Source organism: Geotrypetes seraphini, chromosome 6 (assembly GCF_902459505.1).
Source record: "Geotrypetes seraphini chromosome 6, aGeoSer1.1, whole genome shotgun sequence".
NCBI lineage: Eukaryota > Metazoa > Chordata > Amphibia > Gymnophiona > Dermophiidae > Geotrypetes > Geotrypetes seraphini.
In genome coordinates, this window is record NC_047089.1 from 38,870,043 (window position 1) to 38,892,850 (window position 22,808).

At 41.6% G+C, this 22,808-nt stretch overlaps 1 protein-coding gene across 1 annotated transcript in view; it reads left to right on the forward strand.

Annotated features, from left to right (window-relative positions):
* The window catches only part of DDX10 (DEAD-box helicase 10), a 306,374-nt gene that overhangs the window by 269,600 nt on the left and 13,966 nt on the right, over positions 1–22,808 (forward strand). The window lies entirely within an intron of this gene.

Sequence of the window (22,808 nt, forward strand, 5' to 3'; positions counted from 1 at the left end):
TGATAATAGGAGTAGAACCTACTTTTACCTTTACGTTTCCCCATCAAGAAAAAAGATATAAAACTCCTATCAATAAGATGAAAATTATATACCTTAAAGTCTCTTTTCATCTGATTCTCCCCGAGGCTCCAAGGGGCCTTAGCCTGCCCCTTAGGGCACGCCCTGTGGCCGTGCCTGTGGCTTGTGAAAACAGGATAATCCCATTGGGATTTGAAAGACGTCTAGAGCAACTTTGGACATCCAATTTAAGATAAGTGGCCATATATTCTTGCTATTGGATTACTGACTATGCCCCATCTTTTTTTCATTTGAGGCTCTCCATTTTTTTTATATTCCCAATGTCTAGTGAGCAATGGTGTTTTTTTTCTTTTATCTATGACTGTTATGGAACCACTGTAGGTACATTCACAATTTCTGTGCTTGTTATAGCAGCTATTCCCTAGCTAGGTGTGGTTTTAACTGAGGTCTTTTATTCTCTACTTGTGTGATATATTCTCTGGGTTTGATCCTATTTCCCTACCCTAGCATTGGAAGAGAGTAGACTTTAGTTGTTTGTGTGATTTTCTACTCTACCCTTCTTTGGATATTGCTATTAAGTGGTCCCCCATCCACTGTACAGCCCAGATCTGATGCCCTCTGACTTCCATCTGTTCGGTCCAGTGAAGGGTTGCTTTGGGATAAACAATTTGATGATATATCGCCTAGAATGTAGAATAGGCGATTAATCAAATTGCATAATAAACTTGATAAACTTGACTTGATGACACAGACAAGGTGAAAGTGGCTGTGAAGCAGTGGGTATGACAAGTACACATCTGAACTTTTTCAACAAAGATTCTAGAGTTGGGTTCAATGAGGCAAATGTTTTGCTTATGAAGGAGACTGTTGAGTAGTATCTTTCTATAGAGGAAGATATACTCTACCAACATTTGCATAGAAGAAGAGATTACTCTGCCAACATTCTATGGCAATTTGAATGACCTATGTCAGTTAATAAAAAAATTAAGCTCACGTTTGCATTGCTTTCAGTATAGCCCTTGTATATCATGTTTTTGACTTGCTACGACACACTGACCTGATCATTTCAGCATGTTATCCACAATGACTCTGAAGTCCTTTTTCCAGGGTTGTAACTACTGGTAGGAATAGAATATACTGCTTTTGTGTTCACATTAGAAGGTGATCAGTGAGCAAAGTCTGAATTAATCTTATATAACTAATATTACCCAGGAAGGCAGTTTAATTCCTGTCATAGTTGTTACAGGAGTAACTAATATTGAGTTAAATTAGATTTTAAATGAAGTGAGTAGTAGTGTAAGAGAAACTTTTTAAAAACTTCTCAATTCTGGTTCCTCTTATAACGGAAGTTAAATTCAATAAAATATAGGGGCCCTTGATAATGTTATGTTGTCTGCTGAACTATTTGAAGATATATTGCAACTCTTAACTGAGTACCCATGTTTTTGGCTTTGACATTGAATTGAAAGACTCATTGTATTGCGTATAGTGAGCCCTTAGACATCGCATCATATGTTTAGAATACAGAACAGAAAGGCTGCTTTTGAAGAAAAAAAGACTACTAGAGGACCACAACAATCAAGGATGTTATTTCAAATTCTGCACTGATAATACCAAGCTTCAATAGCTGCTTCTTTCTTTAGATGCTGTAAAAGCTATTTGATATGGTAGAACGGAGTTATCTTTTTCATGTATTATTTAAATTAGTTTTTGGGTACATTTTTATAAAATGGTCAAAAGCATTATATCAGGCCCCAGAAGTCTTTCAATTTAAATTTATCTAATATTGAATTAAAAAGTAGGTTGTTTTGAAACCCTGAAGTGTGTTTTCCCCTATAACAGATTCCGGAAGAGCGTTCCAGTTTTCCACCACTCTCTGGGTGAAGAATAATTTCCTTATGTTTGTATGGAATCTATCCCCTTTCAACTTTAGAGAGTGCCCTCTCGTTCTTCCTACCTTGGAAAGGGTGAACAGTCTGTCTTTATTTACTAAGTCTATTCCCTTCAGTATTTTGAACGTTTCGATCAAGTCCCCTCTTAGTCTCCTCTTTTCAAGGGAGAAGAGGCCCAGTTTCTTCAATCTCTCACTGTACGGCAACTCCTCCAGCCCCTTAACCATTTTAGTCGCTCTTCTCTAGACCCTTTCAAGTAGTACCGTGTCCTTCTTTATGTATGGCGACCAGTGCTGGATGCAGTACTCCAGGTGAGGGTGCACCATGGCCTGGTACAGCGGCATGATAACCATCTCCGATCTGTTCGTGATCCCCTTTTTAATCATTCCTAGCATTCTGTTCACCCTTTTCGTCTCCGCCACACATTGCTTCATTGACATGTCGATCAGAACTCCCAAATCTCTTTCCTGGGAGGTCTTTCCAAGTACAGCCCCGGACATTCTGTATTCATGCATGAGATTTTTGTTACCGACATGCATCACCTTACACTTATCCACATTGAACCTCATTTGCCATGTCACAGCCCATTTCTCAAGCATGTTTATGTCACGTTGCAGATCATCGCAATCCCAACCTGTTTTTTTTCACAGTATGCTTGATCACAATTCTTTCAGTGCCATTTTCCTGACCATGTGCCCAAGGAGGGAAATTCTTTAAGGGCCGCCTAACTTAATTGTTTTAATTGGCTTTAAGTGACGCAATAATTGATTGTGTCATTAAAAGCCGTTTAAAAAAACAATTAAAAATATCTAGGTGCCACTAGGCATCTCCCAGGACGGGTGGCTAACACCCAAACACCTAGTAGGGTATTTAGGAGCAGAGTTGGTTTTAGGTGTCACTAAGCACCGCTAACCGCGATTCTATAATGAACATAGGCCCTGGAAATGTAGGCCTTTAAAACCCTGGCTTATACTACCAGTACCTAAGTTCGTCGTTGGGAGCCAGTAGCCACAGTTCTCTAAGTGGTGCCTGAACGTGATTGACATGCAACATAAGGAACATAAGAATAGCCTTACTGGGTCAGACCAATGGTCCATGAAGCCCAGTAGCACGTTCTCACAGTGGCCAATCCAGGCCACTAGTACCTGGCCAAAACCCAAGGTGTATCAATATTCCATGGTACCGATCCAGGGCAAGCAGTGGCTTCCCCGTGTCTTTCTCAATAACAGACTATGGACTTTTCCTCCAGGAACTTGTCCAAACCTTTGTTAAAACCAACTATGCTATGCCCTCTTACCACATCCTCTGGCAACAAATACCATTATTCTAGGCAGCTGCTGTTTCAGATGCCACATACAGAATCAGCCCCAAGATGTGTAAATGTTTTCATTACTATGCCTCAGAATCTGCATTTGTCTTTTGCTGGATTTTTCTGTACTTGCTGTGAACCATCTTGTCTATATTCAGTTATGTGCAACAATTAATCTGCAAGTATTAACTGTTGAGGAGTGCTTAAATGCTAGCTTTCCTGCTGCTTTGACCTCCCCTCCCACCAAAAAAAAACCCAACAAAAAACCAAGGGGAATCTGCAAGTTTTTCCTGAACTGCTGATTTTAGGTCTGAGAGACATAGCTAGGTGAGTCTAGAACTACCAATACCCAATGCGGAAATGCAGGACGCCCCATAAAAAGCATTATAGTTTGCCTGGGCTCGGAGCTTTTGACACTCCTGTGTGGCTACTAATGCACGGAGTCCTGTAGCCTTGTCTGAGGATAGAGAGCCTGAAAACTCTGACACACTATGCAGCATCTTCTGTATGTAGATAGTAGAATGCTCATGTAAAGCTGGAAGGACTGTATGTGGAACACACGCAAAGAGCAACAAAAGGGAGATGAAAAAGACCTCTGCTGAACTCCACAAGGACAAAGTCAAAAATATAATAGGAGAATGAATAATATGCTCAAGATCAAAAGGAAATGTACTAGTTCTTATTGAATGGTTTTCTAAATATTAATTTGAATGGAGATATTAAAGACAACATATTTCAGATCTGCTGAATGTTGTATTCAGTGATAGAGGAGGCAGTGTTCAAAAATTGATGGAGACAAAAGCCATACTGTATTTAACATACATATATCATTAAAAGCAGACCATGGAAGAAGGATATTACTCCTGATACAAATAATGGACTTCATACATCTGCAAAGATCAGAATTTATGAAACTAAGACTAAAATCAAGAAGATTAAAGCATTGCGAAGTTAGCTGGAGTAAATACATGATGCTGGGAAGAGCAATTTATCATTTAGCCTAAGGCATAAAGCCTGCTAACATCTCTAATCTTTCATAAAGTAAATGTAGCACAGCAAACTTTGGGAATTCAGAGTTTTGAGGCAATATCACAGATCAAAGTAAGCTCATAAATATAAAACCCATAAATGATATATGTTATTTAGAACAGTGTTTCTCAACTTCTTCAAGCCAAGTATCTCCTAAGTTTTAACAAATATCAACTGAGTACTCCACCTAAGCTCCACCTCAGACCCACCCAAGCTCCGCCTCAGACTCACCCAAACTCCACTCCTGACCCCACCCCCATAATAATAGTACTAATTGTAATGCAATTTCTTCCATAAAATCTTAGTAACAATGCATAATGGTAAGCACAAAATTAAAAAAACATAAAGCAAACTGTACGCAGAGAAAATATTAATTACCATTTATATTCGGGTTTTTTTTGAAAGAGATCAAGGCAGAAGAACATAAGAACGTAACGTAAGCAGTGCCATCACGCCCAGAGGTCCATCACGCCCAGCAGTCCGCTCACACAGCGGCCCATCAGGTCCAGGACCTGTATAGTAATCCTCTATTTATACCCTTCTATCCCCTTTTCCTTCAGGAAATTATCTAATCCCTTCTTGAACCCCAAAACCGTACTCTGTCCTATCACACCCTCTGGAAGCGCATTCCAGGTGTCCACCATCCTTTGAGTAAAGAAGAACTTTCTAGCATTGGTTCTGAATCTGTCCCCTCTTAATTTTTCCGAATGCCCTCTCGTTCTTGTAGTTTTAAAATATGCAGTGTCACCTCAGGAACAGCTACAAAAAAAAGACAAATATAGTGCAAAATATAGACAGCAGATATAAATTCTCAAAACTGACACATTTCTATCACTAAATTGAAAATAAAATCATTTTCCCTACCTTTGTCTGGTGATTTTATTAGTCTTTGGTTGCACTTCCTTCTTACTGTGCATCCAATATTTCTTTCTTTCTGCCTCCTGCATGTTTCCTCTCCTCCGGACCTCATTCTCTTCCCCAACCAACATCTCTCTCTGTCCCTCCGTGAGTCCAACTTTTCTTCCTCTCTCCTCCACCCCCATTGGCAACATGTCTCCCTCTCTCCCACTGTCCATCTGTCTTTCTCTCACTACAAAGGAAGTGGGGAAAGAGGGAGATCCAGAGTTCATATATACTGCCACATCCAACATCTCTCTCTCTCTCTCTCTCATCCCCCGGATCATGTGCAGCATTTTTCACCACTGCCCACCAGCCCCATGCCCAACATTTCTCCTTCTATCACCCCTCTCCATCACATGCCACATCTCTCCCTCTATTCCTTCCACTGCTGTGTCCAACATTCCTCCCACTTGCATCCCTTTTAATCTGTCCCACTGATCCCTCTCCACAACCATATCCAACATTTCTGCTTCTCATCCTTCTCTTACCCATGCATCTCTACCTAACTCTTCTCTCTCTTTGCCCAACAGTTTTCCTCTTCCTTTCCCCATGTGCACCATCTCTTTCCCTTTCACTCACACACTGATACCCAGCAATTCTCCCTTTCTATTCCCTCCCTTCTGTGTCCCAAGTTCATGCCTGTCCCTTCCTCCATCCATATGCATCTTTTTCCCTCTTCCTTTTCCCTTCCAGCCATGTGCATCTCCTCTCTCTATTTCCTTCCATTCCACTTTATCCATGTGCACCTTCTTCTTCTCTCTTCTTTTCTTCTTCATCCATGTGCATATCTTCCCTGTCTCTTCAGTTCCCCTTCCCTGTCCTCCATCCGTGTGCATTTCCTCCTCTTTCTTCCCTTCCTCTCCATTCCATAAGAAGCATATCCATTCTCCTCCATCCATGTCCAGCATTTCTCCACACCCAACCAGCCAGCCTTACCAACTCTCTCCATTTGCTCACATCCCTCAGTCTAACATCGCTATCTTTCTCCTCCCACCACCCCCGCAAGTCAAGCATTTCTCCTCCTTTAACCTTCCTCCTTCTGCCGCTGTACCACTGCCTGACCCGGAATCTGGATTCTACACAGTGCCCGGCACCAGCGCTAACTTCAATGAAGAGCCTTCACGTCGACTTCACCCACTTTGACATGTTTGCATCAGAGGGGCGTCAGTTAAGCTACTGCCAGTGCTGGGCCTTGTATAGACTCCGGACTTCCAGACAGGCCACGGGAGGGTGGCAGAAGACAGAGGGCTCTTCATCGCTGGAGTTAGTTTGGTGTTACCTTGGCTGTCCCAGTATGGCAATTCTTATATTCTGTTTTAAATTAGGGTGGTGAACAATTAAAAATTTTAATTACATGATTAATCATGCTTAACCATGACATACAAAGGCAAAATAGGTAGTTGTGTCAAAGAGGAGCAGGACACAACGGGGGAAGGCTTCTGAGTCAACTTCAGACAGTATGTAGGGATTGCTGCCTCTACCAGCAGTCTTATGAAGAGCCAGGTCTTTTGGCAAACTTGGGGAGGTGGCAGAAGAGATGCCGGACTGCAGCATACAGAAGGGGTGAGAAAGCAAGGGAAGTTAAAATTTTGGTCAGAGTTAAAAAATAATTGTATTTAAATTTTTTTTTTTTTAATTCTTTATTCATTTTTCATCTTACAACAAATACATATATATTAAACATTTCTCAATAAATACATCATTGAAATACTATCATTTATGATACTAATAGATAAAAATTTTATCCCATCCCTCCCTCCTTTTCAGTCTTACATTCAATCAAATATATCACATCAATAATCTTTCCTAGTGATCTAATCATTTAATAAATTCAAATTCCCCCTCCCATCCCTTCTACCTTAAATTGTATTTATAATGTAAAATGGTATCTACTCATTGCAATATTTTGTTAATGGCCACCATATCTCATTAAATTTATTAAAATTCCCTTTTTGTACAGCTATTGTTCTCTCCATTTTGTAAATATAACATATCGAATTCCACCAGAAGTTATAATTAAGTCTATTCCAATTTTTCCAATTATATGTGATCTGTTGTATGGCGACTCCTGTCATAATCATTAAACGTTTATTATTCTTTGATGAAATTTGACTCTTTGTTCTCATTGACATACCGAATAAAATCGTATCATAGGATAATGCCACATGATTCTCCAATAAACAATTAATTTGGGGCCAAATTGATTTCCAAAAAGCCATAATAAAGGGACAATAGAATAATAAATGATCTAGAGTCCCTGCTTCAAGATTACAGTGCCAGCATCTATTAGACTTAGAGGAATCTAACTTTTGTATTTAAAATTTAACAAATTCATTGAATTAATAGTGCACTAAGACCTGGATTCTTCAAACGGCGCCACTTGACACGGTTGTCAATCAACCACTAGGCGCCATTTATAGAATCACACCTAACAGCACCTAATCAGACTTAGCCTTTGTTAAGTGTCCTAGACATAGGGCCTGTTTTACAAAGCCGCGCTAGCGGTTGCTGCTCGGTAACGACCCCGAAACCCGGAGAGATTTAAATGGCTTTGGGGCTAGCACAGCTTTTTAAAACAGGCTGATAGTGTCACTCCATTAGGCCAGGTTTTCACTCGCATAATTTTGCAGCACTTATGTCAGATGCCTTACTCAACCACGCCTATTCTCCACCCAAAACCATGCCTAATGTTTGAGATAGGCATTAGAGAATGACACGGTGACAAAATTCATCACCGTTCCCGTCCCCGCGGATAACCGCAGGAAATAATCCCATTTCATTTTTTAGTGTCTATTTCAGCCTTAGTCCTTCTACACCAGCATTCTTCAAAGCAAAGCTTGCGGGTCAGTGGTTGTGGCCATTCATACTCTGATTCTTCCCTCTCTCCTTAAAGAATGACATGAAGATGGTTTACCGCGGTTATCCGCGGGGATGGGAATGGTGATGAATTTTATCACCGTGTCATTCTCTAATAGGCATCGTTAGGCGTGGGAGGGTGCTTCCTCTTAAGCAGCTGAACTCTTAAATAGTTTAATTAATGTTTTTATTTGATTGGCTGAATGCCAGCGCAGTCAACTACCACTCCAAATAAGCCAATTTAAAAAAGTTAGGCGCTGAGCCAGAACTTAGGTGTCACTAAGCGGCTGCAATTAGTGCACCTAATGCAGGAGCTGTTTATAGAATCTAGCCCTAAATGCCAACCCGTATTATAAAGAACTAAATAAATTACTTATATGCCAGGAAGGAAAGCATCATATGTATCGGCATTTAGCTTATTTTCATGAAGGTTTAACTCAACAGTGACCTAATGGTTAGTGCAGTGAACTGGGGAACTGGGTTTGATTCCCACAGCAGCCCCTTGTGACCCTGGGCAAGTAGCTTAATTCTCCATTGCCCTAGGTTAAAAAAAAAATACCTTAGACTATGAGCCCACCAGGAACAGAGAAAGTACCTGCATATAATGTGTACAGCGCATATAATGTGTAAGTCTATTGGCATTATAAAATGTTTAGAATTAGTAGTACAGTATAATCCCGTTATAACGGACTTTAAGGGACCTGGAAAAACAGTCCGTTATATCTAGAGTTGCATTTTTTAAAAACTTTATGTAGGGCAATTTGAAACAACATAAATCGATGAACAACAGACACCGCACAAGCCATATCAGCAACATCAAGAACAAAACTCAGCAAAATATTTGTATGGCATGAAATGATTGCAAACCAGAACACTGTACTGGAAAGAAAAATACTCTTGTCTTTTTTTTTTCTGGGCTGCATTTTGATACTGTATCACCGGCATGCCATGTGCCGTGTAGGTGGAACGTGCATGTCCGTTATAGACGAATAAAACTACTGCTGAAAGCAGCTCTGGGGACCAAAATAGTTGTCTGGTATATCCGAAAGGACGTTATATGCGAGTCCGCTATATCCGATGATTTTCTGTATGTTTATAATGGTGCTCGGCCGCTATATGCGAGGTTCCATTATAAGCGAGTCCGGTATAACGGGATTATAGTGTAGTACAAATGATTGAAAAATCGTCAAATCAATGTTTAAACTGTATGAATTTTAAATATTTCTAGGAACACATTCAATTATGCAGCTCTTCAACAAATAATTCATACGTATGGATTCCCTGTCCTGAGTAGATTCAGCAGTATCACAAAATGTCCAAATAGATCTTTATCACCTGTAAAATGATAATCTTTATTCTTTGAATTTTTATATTTCTACGAGGGGCTGCAGAAAAGTTCTCAGCCCAGCCAGTAAAGTTGGGGCAGCCTCCATCGAGGGCTATACATTTAGCCCAGCGATTTTCTAGCGTTTTCATTCCGTATTTTTCCAACGGAATGAAAATAGTAGAAAATCAGTGGACAAAGTGTTGGTTGGGCTGAGAACTTTTCCGTGGCCCCTCGTAGTAAGCAAATTATTTTATTTTATACATTCCTTGTCTTGAACAAATAAGACAGCATTGCACAGCTTCTAAATAATCCTCCCTAACACAGTAAAAGTTTCTTGGTTTCTGCTGAATCACATCTAATTTGCTTGAAATGTGCTATTGGGATTGCACAGATGATGATAAAGCAAGCCAGGCTTGTGTCTGCAAGCTATTTATTTAATTATTTATGAGAGCATGGTCTATAACCATTTTTCTCTGCTTGCACTGCAATGGAAGACTGCTTATGCACACTACAGCTAGAAAGCTACCCTTGTATGACAGCCAAATCACATGACTGCACTCTGTCAAAGCTGTATGCCTGTAATAAAAATTCAAACCGTTGCATATTCTGCAAACTTTAAAGTAATGATTACGGCAGGTGGAACATTTCAGCCAAAGTTCTGAAAACTTTGAAATAAATCTTCCCCTTGAGTAAGGGCATGCCTGCAAACACGGTGAACCATACATTGTTTTGGGGTCCTAGAAAAAGTAGTCAAGGACAGATTTTTCAAATTATGGGGAACCACAAGTACAAGGGGGCATTCAGAGAAATTGAAAGGGGAAAGGTTTAGAACAAACGCCAGGAAGTTCTTTTTCACCCAGAGGGTGGTGGATACATGGAACGCGCTACCGGAGGATGTGATAAGCAAAAGCACGCTACAGGGCTTCAAAGAAGGTCTGGACAGGTACCTGGAGGACAAAGGGATTGAGGGGTACAGATAGGAGTAGAGGTAAGGTTATAGGGATAGGATTAGAGGTAATTTATAAAATTAGTCAGAGACCACTGTTCAGGCAGTGGGCCTGATGGGCCGCCGCGGGAGCGGACCGCTGGGTGAGATGGACCTCTGGTCTGCCTCAGCGGAGGCAACGTCTTATGTTCTTATGTCCTAAATTTTAATTTCCAGGGTTATGGCAAAGATCTCAATGGAGATTAATTACTGCAGTCACTTGCATAAAGCTCTGTCAGAATAGTGCTGCATTTCAGTAATTATAATGAAAACATATGGTGGTGTGTTAGTCTCTCTGTTGGCCAATCCACTGATGTAGCATCACAACTGCTTTAAAACGAAATGTGTAGAAGCAAATTGAGTTTGTCTTTGCTAGCAATGAAACTGCGCTGAAACCAATAAAATGCCTGAATGAGAAATTAATAATTTGAACCAAGAAATAAACACTACAGGAAACTGCATCATACGTTGTAACTGGGGGGAAGGGGTCACCTAGACAGCTTATTTATATTCATATCTTTTAATCCCTTGCGTGAACCCCTGGTTGAAACAAGCAGTTTTTCCAAAATCTGTACTTGACTCTGAGATGGTTGGGCAAAACCAACAGTGACATTTTCCCACCCATAAAAATGTATTCCCATTGTAAAATGATTTTATGGACCACCCAAATTGAGCCCCCTTTGAACACTCTGCATTGTGTGGATCTCTGCATGTACAGTGGTGCCTCGCATAAAGAACACCTCGCACAGCGAACGCTGCACACAACGAACTTCATGTCATGATTCGTACAACGAACTTCGTATCACACAACGAAGTCGCCCGAGCTTCCACGATCGCTGCCGATGTATTGCATCCTTCCGCGCAGGCACTGCAGGCAGTCGTTAGTCACTGCGCTTAACGCGTTTCACATAACGAACTTTTCGCATAACAAACTTGCTCCTGGAATGAATTAAGTTCGTTGTGTGAGGCACCACTGTATTCTGTAGCTTTCTGAAATCACCGTCCTACGCGATGTGTAAATGCCACTGTTTCCATATGGATACGTTTCTAAAATAAAGGTCTTTTTATTGAAGGCTACTAAAAAAGTGTATTCCCAGAAACAATCACATGGTAAATTTGTCTTTTGTTAAGTACATGATCGGACTTGGGTTCCTAATAAATATATCACAATGCATGAGAATCTCCACTAAAACTGACGTCTGTATAGCAAGGTCCCAGAAGTGACACCCCAGGAGAAATAAACATTCAGAATATATACATTACATTACATTACATTACGGATTTCTATTCCGCCTGTGCCTTGCGGTTCTAGGCGGATTACAATATAGAAATTATCTGGGCAGTTCCAGTAGAATTACATTTCAGGATAAGGGTAAGTTACAGGAACAGTAAAGGATTATGATACTTCAATTTCACAGAAGATAATACATATCACAGAAGATAATACATGTCAACTGAATCAAGTTAAATCGGGTGTAGTGTAAAAGAGTTACAGTACATTCTGGATCACAGACAAAGAGATACTATAGGTGGGTGTTTCCAAAGGTGTTGATTGGGGACTCATTGGGTGGTGGTTAGAGTGATGGGAGATATTTTTTGAACAGTAGTGTTTTTATTTCTTTACGGAACTCTTTTATGTCTGTTGTTTTGGTCAGAAGTTTTGAGATGTCAGAGTCGATTTTAGCTGCCTGTGTCCCCAGAAGGTTGTCGTAAAGTTTCTTAAGACGAGTACCGTTGAGAGGTGGGTAGGTTTTTCCTGTAAAAAAAATAGAATTGCACATATTGATAGGACAATATTAACAAAAGCAGAGAGTTCTCTTATGCAGACAACTATGCATGGACTGTGCCATGTTAACAAAGCAGCCTGGGCCTTTGGAGACAAGTTACGCACAATGGAAACAAGAATTGGTTAGTACAACAAATGGGTCTGGCTGGCTGCTTTATTGTTTGTTACAGGAATTAATTTTAATAATATGACTGTAAAGCTTTACATTGATATATGAAGGACAAGGGATTCAATTATGCTCTGTAATGCTGCCAAGTTGTTGATTGCAGGCAGCAAGGATAGAGGTTTGCAAATTTCCAGTGATGAAGATGTCTCTTGTGGTAGAGTGGAAGAGATAAGAACATAAGAATTGCCGCTGCTGGGTCAGACTAGAGGGCCATCGTGCCCAGCAGTCTGCTCACACGGCGGCCCCCAGGTCAAAGACCAGTGCTCTAAATGAGTCCAACCTCACCTGCGTACGTTCCAGTTTAGCAGGAACTTGTCCAACTTTGTCTTGAAACCCTGGAGGTTGTTTTTCCCTATAACAGACTCTGGAAGAGCGTTCCAGTTTTCTACCACTCTCTGGGTGAAGAAGAACTTCCTTACGTTTGTAAGGAATCTATCCCCTTTCAACTTTAGAGAGTGCCCTCTCGTTCTCCCTACCTTGGAGAGGGTGAACAATCTGTCTTTTTATCTGCTAAGTCTATTCCCTTCAGTATTTTGAATGTTTTGATCATGTCCCCTCTCAGCCTCCTCTTTTCAAGGGAGAAGAGGCCTAATTTCTCCAATCTCTCACTGTACGGCAACTCCTCCAGCCCATTAACCATTTTAGTCTCTCTTCTCTGGACCCTTTCGAGTAGTACTGTCCTTCTTCATGTATGGCGACCAGTGTTGGATGCAGTACTCCAGGTGAGGGCGCACCATGAGCGGCATGATAACCTCCTCCGATCTGTTCGCGATCCCCTTCTTTATCATTCCTAGCATTCTGTTTGCCCTTTTCGTCGCCGCCACACATTGCGCATCGTATGGGGATATTATGACAAACCATTAGTGCATGTAATACCACTTATACCATTCATGACATTATTAGTCTGGCAACTCCAAGCACCATTTTTGGGCAATGCAATATATATATAGACAGAGTACTTGAACGTTTACAGAGGATCCATTCAAATAATATTAATAATACTTTAAAAGTAAAATGCTTTTCTCATAAAGGAGGGCTACAAATATAACTTTTTAAAAAAATACTATATAGTTTCCTTTTAAGATTTAAAATGTTTCTTTTTTTTAGTTATCAAATATATAAGAAAAAGCTATATATACTTCTAAGTAACCAAAACTACTGACCTAGCTGCAAAACTATTTGCCTGGTCTATTCTTCAGAGTCTAGCACTATTATATAGACCATAATTGTAAAGAATCTACTGTACGGAACCTTCTTTAACCCCCTCGTCTACGAAACCACGCTAGCGTTTTTTAGCGCAGAGAACCGCACTGAATGGCCCGTGCTGCTCCCGATGCTCATTGAGTTCCTATGAGTGTCGGGAGCTGCGTGGGCCATTCAGCGCGCCTCTCTGCGCTAAAAACCGCTAGCGCGGTTTCGTAGAACAGGGGGGTAAATGATTAACCCCCTCTTTTACGAACGCATAGTGCAGGTTTTAGCACCGGCAATGGCAGTAACGGCTCCAGCGCTCATAGGAATTCAATGAGCGTTGGAGCAGTTACCACCACTGCCGGCGCTAAAACCCACGCTCTTCGTTCGTAAAAGAGGGGGTAAATTAGGCTTACTAATTCATGCCAGAGTTTTTCTTAAAGGACATTAAACATATTAAGCATAATACTTGAGATATTTTTATTTTATTAGATCCAGTACATCTAGGCAGGATCTTAATATGTGTTCTGCTCCAGTTCCACTCTCTTTTCAAAGCGATCCATATCGCGTCTTCCTTTCCTCAGACCACCTACATTTCAGTCACTTGGATATTGGTCTTTACATAGAGAACTACTCCTCTGTCTTTTCAACTATACTTTTTCCTTCCTAAAAATATTATAGCCTGGTATGTTTGCATTCTATCAATGAGAATCACTGAACATAGAAACATAGAAGATGACGGCAGAAAAGGGCTACAGCCCATCAAGTCTGCCCACTCTGCTTACCCACCCCATGTCTATGCCCTAATGACCCAATTTTCTTATCTTGACCCTCGTAGGGATCCCACATGGGTATCCCATTTATTCTTTAAAGTCTGGCACGCTGTCTGCCTCGATCACCTGCACTGGAAGCTTGTTCCAATGATCAGCCACTCTCTCTGTGAAGAAATACTTTCTGGTGTCGCCATGAAATTTTCCGCCCCTGAGTTTGAGCGGGTGCCGTCTTGTTGCCGAGGGTACCTTGAGAAAGAAAATATCATCTTCCACTTCGACACATCCTGTAAGTTCCTTAAATGTTTCAATCATGTCTCCCCTCTCCCAACGTTCCTCGAGAGTGTACAGCTGCAATTTGTTAAGTCTCTCTTCATACGAGAGACCCTTGAGCCCCGAGATCATCCTGGTGGCCGTCCACTGAACCGATTCAATTCTGCGCACATCTTTACTGTAATGTGGCCTCCAGAATTGCACACAGTACTCCAGATGAGGTCTCATCATGGCCCTGTACAACTGCATTATGACTTCAGGCTTTCGGCTGACGAAACTTCTATTGATACAACCCAATATCTGCCTTGCCTTAGATGAAGCCTTCTCCACTTGATTGGCAGTTTTCATGTCTGCACTGATGATTACTCCTAAATCTCGTTCTGCTGAAGTCCTAGTTAAAGTTACTCCGTTCAAGAAGTACGTCCTGCATGGATTTCTGCTTCCGAGGTGCATGACCTTACATTTCTTAGCATTGAAGCCTAGCTGCTAGGTTGAGGACCAACTTTCCAATGTAAGCAGGTCCTGCGCCATATAATTCTGTAAACTGCATTCACTTACTATATTACATAGTTTGGCGTCATCGGCGAATAGTGTTATTTTACCTTGAAGCCCTTGAGTCAGATCCCCTATGAATATATTGAAAAGGAGTGGACCCAGGACCGAGCCCTGCGGCACTCCACTGGTCACCTCCGATGTTTTAGAGAGGGTACCATTAACCACCACCCTCTGAAGTCTGCCACTCAGCCAATCATTGACCCATGCAGTTAGTGTCTCTCCTAACCCCATTGATTCCATATTGCTTAGCAGCCTGTGGTGTGGGACACTGTCAAAAGCTTTACTGAAGTCCAGGTACACAACGTCCAAAGACTCTCCCAAGTCCAACTTTCTTGTTACCCAGTCAAAGAAGCTGATGAGATTGGATTGGCAGGACCTACCCTTGGTGAATCCATGCTGACTGGGATCCCGAAGATTCCCTTCATTCAAGATCGTGTCCAATTTGCTTTTAATTAGTGTTTCTATGAGTTTGCACACTATTGATATGAGACTCACCGGTCTATAATTCGCAGCCTCTGCCCTGCAACCCTTTTTATGCAGAGGAACGACATTAGCTAATTTCCAGTCCAGTGGAACGTTCCCCTTACTTAGGGAGAGATTGAATAGCTCAGCCAACGGTTTCGCCAGGACATTGCTCAATTCTCTGAAAACTCTTGGGTGCAAATTGTCTGGTCCCATGGCTTTGTTCATCTCTCTGTAATAGCAACTATATCCAAGTCTGCCTCTAACATCAGGACAAAAGTAGATAATATTCTGACAGAGATTAAGTGACAAGATAGGATTGTCAAGACATATGTTCCATGTGCTTTTACTTTAAAGGACAAGCCTCTGAGAAGAAAGACAACCGTTAAGAAAGGCTCTGTTAATTAGTAAACTTGTCTTTCTTTTAAAGGACATCTTGATGTTTTTAGTATGATAAAATTATCCAGAGTGTTCTCTATTTTGCCTGCTGAAGTGTCTAATAAATATATTAGGTGTCTTCTATCTAAGATGGATGCCTTAGTTAATAGTTATTTCTCTCTTTTATAGGTGTTACAGTCCATAAGTTTAAGAAAGTTGAGGCAGAGATTGGTAATTTAAAAAGTCAGTTGAATTCTTATGAGCAGCAATTAGATACAGTGATGTGTCTGTATGCATGTCTTATATCATTAGTGTATAGATTAGAAATGATGGAAAATAATACAAGGTATAATAGCTTGCAAGTTTCTCATTTTCTAGATTAATATTACCACCTGAGATGCTTGGGTTTTCAGAAATCTTCTTTTTTTCCGTTTATAACCGTTTGTTATGTATCTAAGTCTGTTAAACACTTAGGTCAGTAGTAGATAATGACACGGTGACAAAATTCATCACCGTTCCCATCCCCGCGGATAACCGCGGGAAATAATACCATGTCATTTTTTCGTGTCTATTTCAACCTCAGTCGTTTTACACCAGCATTCTTCAAAGCAAAGCTTGCGGGTCAGTGGTTGTGGCCATTCATATTCTGATTCTTATGTGATCCAAGGATAATGAAGCCATTGTGATATCACTGATTGGCTCTTAGGCACTGGTGGAATGAGGCATTATGACATCACAATATCTGCTCTGGATACCAGAGACTGTCATTCTGTAGTGTCTGTTTCAACCTCAGTCCTTCTACACAAGCATTCTTCAAAGCAAAGCTTGCAGGTCAGTGGTTGTGGCCATTCATACTCTTGATTCTTCCCTCTCTCCTTAAAGAATGACATGAAGATGGTTTCCCGCAGTTATCCGCGGGGGCGGGGACGGTGATGAATTTTGTCACCGTGTCATTCTCTACTCAGTAGGCACTCTACCAGCGGCGTCTAACTTAAGTTGAAAATGCTGTATGAAAAAAAAAAAGCATTTTAAAATGAAAAATGTAGGTGTCTACTGGCGCCTTAAAAAATGGCACCTGCCTCACACCTATGGAGGTGCTTTATGATGTCTAATGCCACTGTAGGCATGGCTAACGCCGGAAGTATATTAAGTGTCGTAAAGCACCTCTGTAGGCACAATTCACGTAAAAAAGGCGCCGGAAACGTAGGCCTTGAAAACCCTGGCCAACGTTTTCCGGTGCCTACCTTTTCCGAACTGCAGTTCTATAAACGGCGCTGTTGAATGATTGACATGCGATCGGCAGCCGATTTTAAGGTGTCCACCTATAACGGCGCCGTTTGTAGAATCCAGGCCTCAGAGGGTGACTCTGATTTTGGAGAAATGGAATTAACTCACTTTACAATCATGTATTGAGGAGTCGTTTGCTAATTGCTGCTTTTTTTGGTAGCTGTGGCTAGACTTGCAGGGGCATTTTTGAAAGGCGTCCAAATTAGAATAGAGATGTACTTCTCATGTATTTTCTAACAGATGGATAGTCATGTGCTGAGGTCGTCCAGCTTAAAGAGCCATTTTAAAAACTAGAATGTCCAATATAGGTACAGCAAAAAAGCAGGATCAAGCACATCTATCTGGCTGCATATTTAGAAAAATGGCCATACAGACATCCCTGCAGAGCAGAGGAGAAGCCTAGTAGTTAGTGCAGTGGACTTTGAAAGGGGATACTTTCGGTATTATGGCCATTCTTAGCAAAGTAGAAAGCAAGTCTGAATAATAGCCTATATAGAGAACTACTCCTTAGTGCAATGGACTTGAGAGTTAAAGTGGGATTTGAACCTTGGTCCCTTTGTCTCAAAATCCTGAACAGGTGCAAGTGGATCGATTTTTCACTCCGTCAAAAATTACAAAGACTAGGGGACACTCGATGAAATTGCAGGGAAATACTTTTAAAACCAATAGGAAGAAATATTTTTTCACTCAGAGAATAGTTAATTTCTGGAACATGTTGCCAGAGGTTGTGGTAAAGGCAGATAGCATAGCAGGTTTTAAGAAAAGTTTGGACAAATTCTGGAGGAAAAGTCCATAGTCTGTTATTAAGACTGCTTGCCCTGGATCGGTAGCCTGGAATGTTGCTACTCTTTGGGTTTTGGCCAGGCACGAGTGACCTGGATTGGCCACTGTGAGAACAGGCTACTGGGCTTGATGGACCATTGGTCTGACCCAGTAAGGCTATTCTTATATTCTTATGTTCTTATGTTTCACATTCAGGGAAGAGGAAGGGGGAACAGCAACCACTGGAAGATTAAGGAGGTTTCATACCTTAATCCAGGGGTGTCAAAGTCCCTCCTCGAGAGCCGCAATCCAGTCGGGTTTTTAGGATTTCCCTAATGAATATGCATGAGATCTATTTGCATGCACTACTTTCATTGTATGCTAATAGATCTCATACATATTCATTGGGGAAATCCTGAAACCCCGACTTGATTGTGGCTCTCGAGGAGGGACTTTGACATCCCTACCTTAATCCATCCAGTGGTCAGCTGCTCAATTAGAGCACATTTTTCTACCCTGGACATGACTGAAACAGGTCTAATTTAGGACATCCTTTTTAGACTTGGCCATTTCTTCCCGTTTAATTATCGCTGCTGGACATTCTGATTTTGGGCATATCTTAGTCATACCCAAAGCATGCCCACAACATACCTCTTTGCCATTTGGACCTATTGCAGTGTTGGATGTCCCTTTTCTAACGTTTCAAAACGGTTTACCCTGTCCCCCTCCCTGCCTTGTCCCCTGTCCCCTGAGCAGCCAGGTTTGCTCATGGGTGGGTAAAATGAATATGACAAATGGCACATGACGTAAAAGGTTCCAAAATATTATTTTTTTATTAATTATTCATATTAATTCTCAAAAGGTTATTACGTCACCGGGAGATCTTTACAGATGCCAAAACACTGGCCTTCCTGACAAAGATCTCAACTCGATAATTCGTTGCTCCCCAATATGTACCTTTTGTTCTGCATGACATCATTACTTGTCAGCCAATCCATTAACAAAGGCTGTCCTTAAATTTGGACAAAGAACTTCCTTTTAACATGAAAATAAAAGTTTCAGAAATCATATTTTTTTTACATTCATTTCTGAATATGCAAAAACATTTTATAACATAGCCAAAGAAAACTTTAAATCTAAACCTGCTTATCTGTTTCAAGAGAGCCTGCATTTGTTAAAAAGTGCTGAGAAGTTCTTGTCTCTCCCTGTCAGCACCATAGAAAGGAGAAGGGATATTCCCCCTCCTGCTCTGAGCTTTGCAAAAACTGACAGTTTCAAATTTCACTAACACACAGACTCAGAAAACCTCAGATGTTGCCTCCCAGGCTCCCTTTAAGTTTCTTTAGGTTGCAAATATATAAAATATGTTTTTCAAAACCCACTCTCATGTTTAGTATACCTTCACACATCATTCATACATCATTCATTCGGTGCCTCTTTCATCCACAGATCCACAATATATTTCATTCATATTTAATGCAAGAAAGCTTTTCTTCTGCCCAGTATTGGAATGTAAAATCAAGCTATGCAGCCCAAGCCCATCTGGTATCAATTAGACCAGGGGTAGGGAACTCTGGTCCTCGACAGCCGTATTCCAGTCAGGTTTTCAGGATTTCCCCAATGAATATGCATTGAAAGCAGTGCATGCAAATAGATCTCATGCATATTCATTGGGGAAATCCTGAAAACCTGACTGGAATACAGCTCTCGAGGACCGCTCTCGAGGACCGGAGTTCCCTACCCCTGAATTAGGCCATGAGGGAAGCTTAATAAAGGCCCAGACACAGAGAGAGAGAGAAAGAGAGAGAGAAAGAAACATGGAGGCAGTTTCATACCTCCATGTATTATATATATCCTGATTTCCTCTATGGTCTGGCTTAATAGTGAAATACATAAAAAGAATATTATTATGCTTTTCCTTAATATTAATCTGTAGTGTGTTTTTCTGGCCTTGACTACATCCATATTCAGATTTTTATTCAACTTTTCATACGCTTCTATTGGGCGTGGCCTTAACTAACACAAGTGCTTGTATCTAACTAGAGTTACCCAGAACCATACGAAAAGCAGGCGTTTTTGCAGAAAAACTCCACAAAGTACTCCCATCTTATACATCTTATTCATTATCCATTCCATACCGCCCCCTAGAGTCCACAAGTGCCATTGTTCACCCCCCCTTTCTCCCCCCCCCTAGGCCGGGACAGCAGAGGGGGGGGAGAGATATGCCACCTTATTGTGCCTTTTGGTATAGGAATTTCCTGTCATCAGAAGTACGGTAACTCTTTCCAGCTCCAGGGTTCATTGCTGTCTCCAGTTATTTTCATAATATTTATCTTCCTCCATTGTTGGTATTTCCATGTTTTTTACACCCCCCCCCCATACCTTTTAAAATCCTGGACCTTCAATCACGTCTCCCCTCAGCCTTCTCTTTTCCAAGCTGAAGAGCCCTAACCGTTTTAGTCTTTTCTCATACGAGAGGAGTTCCATCCCCTTTATCATTTTGGTCGCTTCTAGTGCCACTATATCGTTCTTGAGATAAGGAGATCAGAATTCAACGCAATAATCCAGATGAGGTCGCATCATGGAACAATACAGGGACATTATAACATTCTTAGTCTTGTTAACCATCCCTTTTTTTAATAATTCCTAGCATCCTATTTGCTTTTTTGGCTGCTGCCACTCGCTACTGTGCAGGTTACACTCCTTCATGATTAAACACTGGCATCACAAACATGGCAATTGACAATTCACCTCAATGCCAACCCCAGAAAGGCAATTATGTATGATGCAGGCTTGGAAGAGTTCTTTTGTCATTTGTCCACAGCACATGTTCATTGTCAATTCATGATTAAACCAGCAATCCAACAATGTTGCTCTCAACATTTTATTTGCTAATTTTAAGTTGTATGTAAGTATAAATAGTAAAAGTGAAATCAGCGTATACATAGAGATGTGTGTGCGGAGCATTGTTTTTTTTTGGTGGGGGGATCAATCTGATGTTAAGCTCTGTTCCTCCTGACAGATGCTCACTGCAGCTGACAGTACTTTCTGTTAGTGCTGGAAGCTGTAGCAGAAACAGACTTCAAAGATTTTCCATTTAAATTCTGCAAAACCTCGGTGTCCAACTGGGTAGACAATTGTCTGTTTTTTGAACCAAAACATTCCATTTTAGGTCCTTCTGTACAGTATTTGGTCTCAGCAGTAAGCAACCAATATAAATCTCTAACTAGTGATTCAGCTAAGATTTCCTGGGAATAAATTGTGTGCCCTTCTGGCCACTGTCTCTCATTTGTAAGCCAGTGCTACACTGCTCACAGGATATATCCAAACAGGTTCAGGGTGCATGATGTGGATGTGGCTGAAAGTGGATCACATTATGCATGGGCTTCAGAGGAGGCTGACAAAGAAGATAGAGTGAAACAAAAAGCAAATGTGAGTCACATGGCTTAGGTCAGGCCTTCTCCTGATTGCTAGATATTTTTGCAGTTGTGTGTGAGCCAGCTAGCACCACCAGGCCCAGATGTAGTCATAGGCAACTTCTTCCACTGCCAAATTTTATTAGGCATAGGCTCCATGCCTTGTTTCCTTGCCTGATGCTTCTGTCCTGAAGAGCAATGAGCCCACAGAAGAAACTCTTTTTTTTAACATGTAACTTTAGCATGGAGCCTGCAACACTCCACCTTGCATGGGATTTCATGTTCACAAAAAAGAGGACACATGACACCACCCACACTCCACTCAGAGCCATACCTGCACTCCACCCACAACCCCACTCACACTTCACCCATTTCCTTGATCCCCCCCCTTTCTATCCTCTTTACCCTTTTAGTGCTTCTTTCTCTTTCTCTCCCTTCTTCCAACCCTCCTCCCCCATAGGGGTGTGTGTGTCTCTCTCTCTCCTTCTAATCCCCTCTCTTGTAGGTGCTTCTTTCTTTTTCTCTCTCATTCCAGCCCCTAAACCCCCCCACTCCACTGCAGGAGCCCCTCTCTCTCTTCTTCCAACCTCTTCTTCTATTTCGGTCTCTCCCCTCCCATCCAGTACCCTACTCTGCTCTTTTCTCCTGCATGCTCTCCTTTCCATAATGCTTCTCCAGTCCTCCCCTCCCTCCATATTGTTTCTCGCGCTCCCTCCATTCTGTTGCTCCTTCCCTCCATTCATGCTGTTTCTCCAGCCTCCTTCACTCCCTCCCTCCATTCTGTTTCTTCAGCCCCCTTCCATGCTGGTTTTCCAGCCCCCCTCCCTTCTCCAATGCTGCTTCTCTCCACAATCTCTCTAACTCTAGAGTCCCCTACCCACCTCCTACCCAGGCCCAGCTGCTGTAATTTAATCTTCAAAGTCAGGAGCAGCAACGAGGTAAGCCTGTTGCTACCTGTCTGCCCCGGAAGCCGCTTTTCTGCAGCGACTTCCTGTTTCCATGTAAGTGGGACCTGAAGATAGGCAGCTTTCAGGGCAGGCTGCTGACTGCCCAAAGATTAAATTCAGCGGCCGGGCTCGGGGAGGAGGTAGGTAGGGGAGACAGGAGAGATGGCTAAACCCAGCAGACTCCACCATTTAAAATAAAACATTCTGACACCCGTACAGTCCTCTTAAAAGAGGATATGCCTGGGTTTTCCTGGACATCTAGTAACCCTATCAGAAGTCCGTGTGAAAGGAAGGTTCTGGATGCCTCAAGACCTATCAGTATATGAGGGCTGGCAGGCTTTGTACTGAAGTAACTCACTAGAGATGGAATTTCTGCTTCGGGCCAACAGCAGAGGTAAGAGGAGGGAGTAGCAGAAGGACAGTTTGGCTGGTGATTTCTCGAGGTTGAAATCCCCTCCCCCAGTTGTCTATGGGCCCACATCATTTAAATGCAACTGTGGAT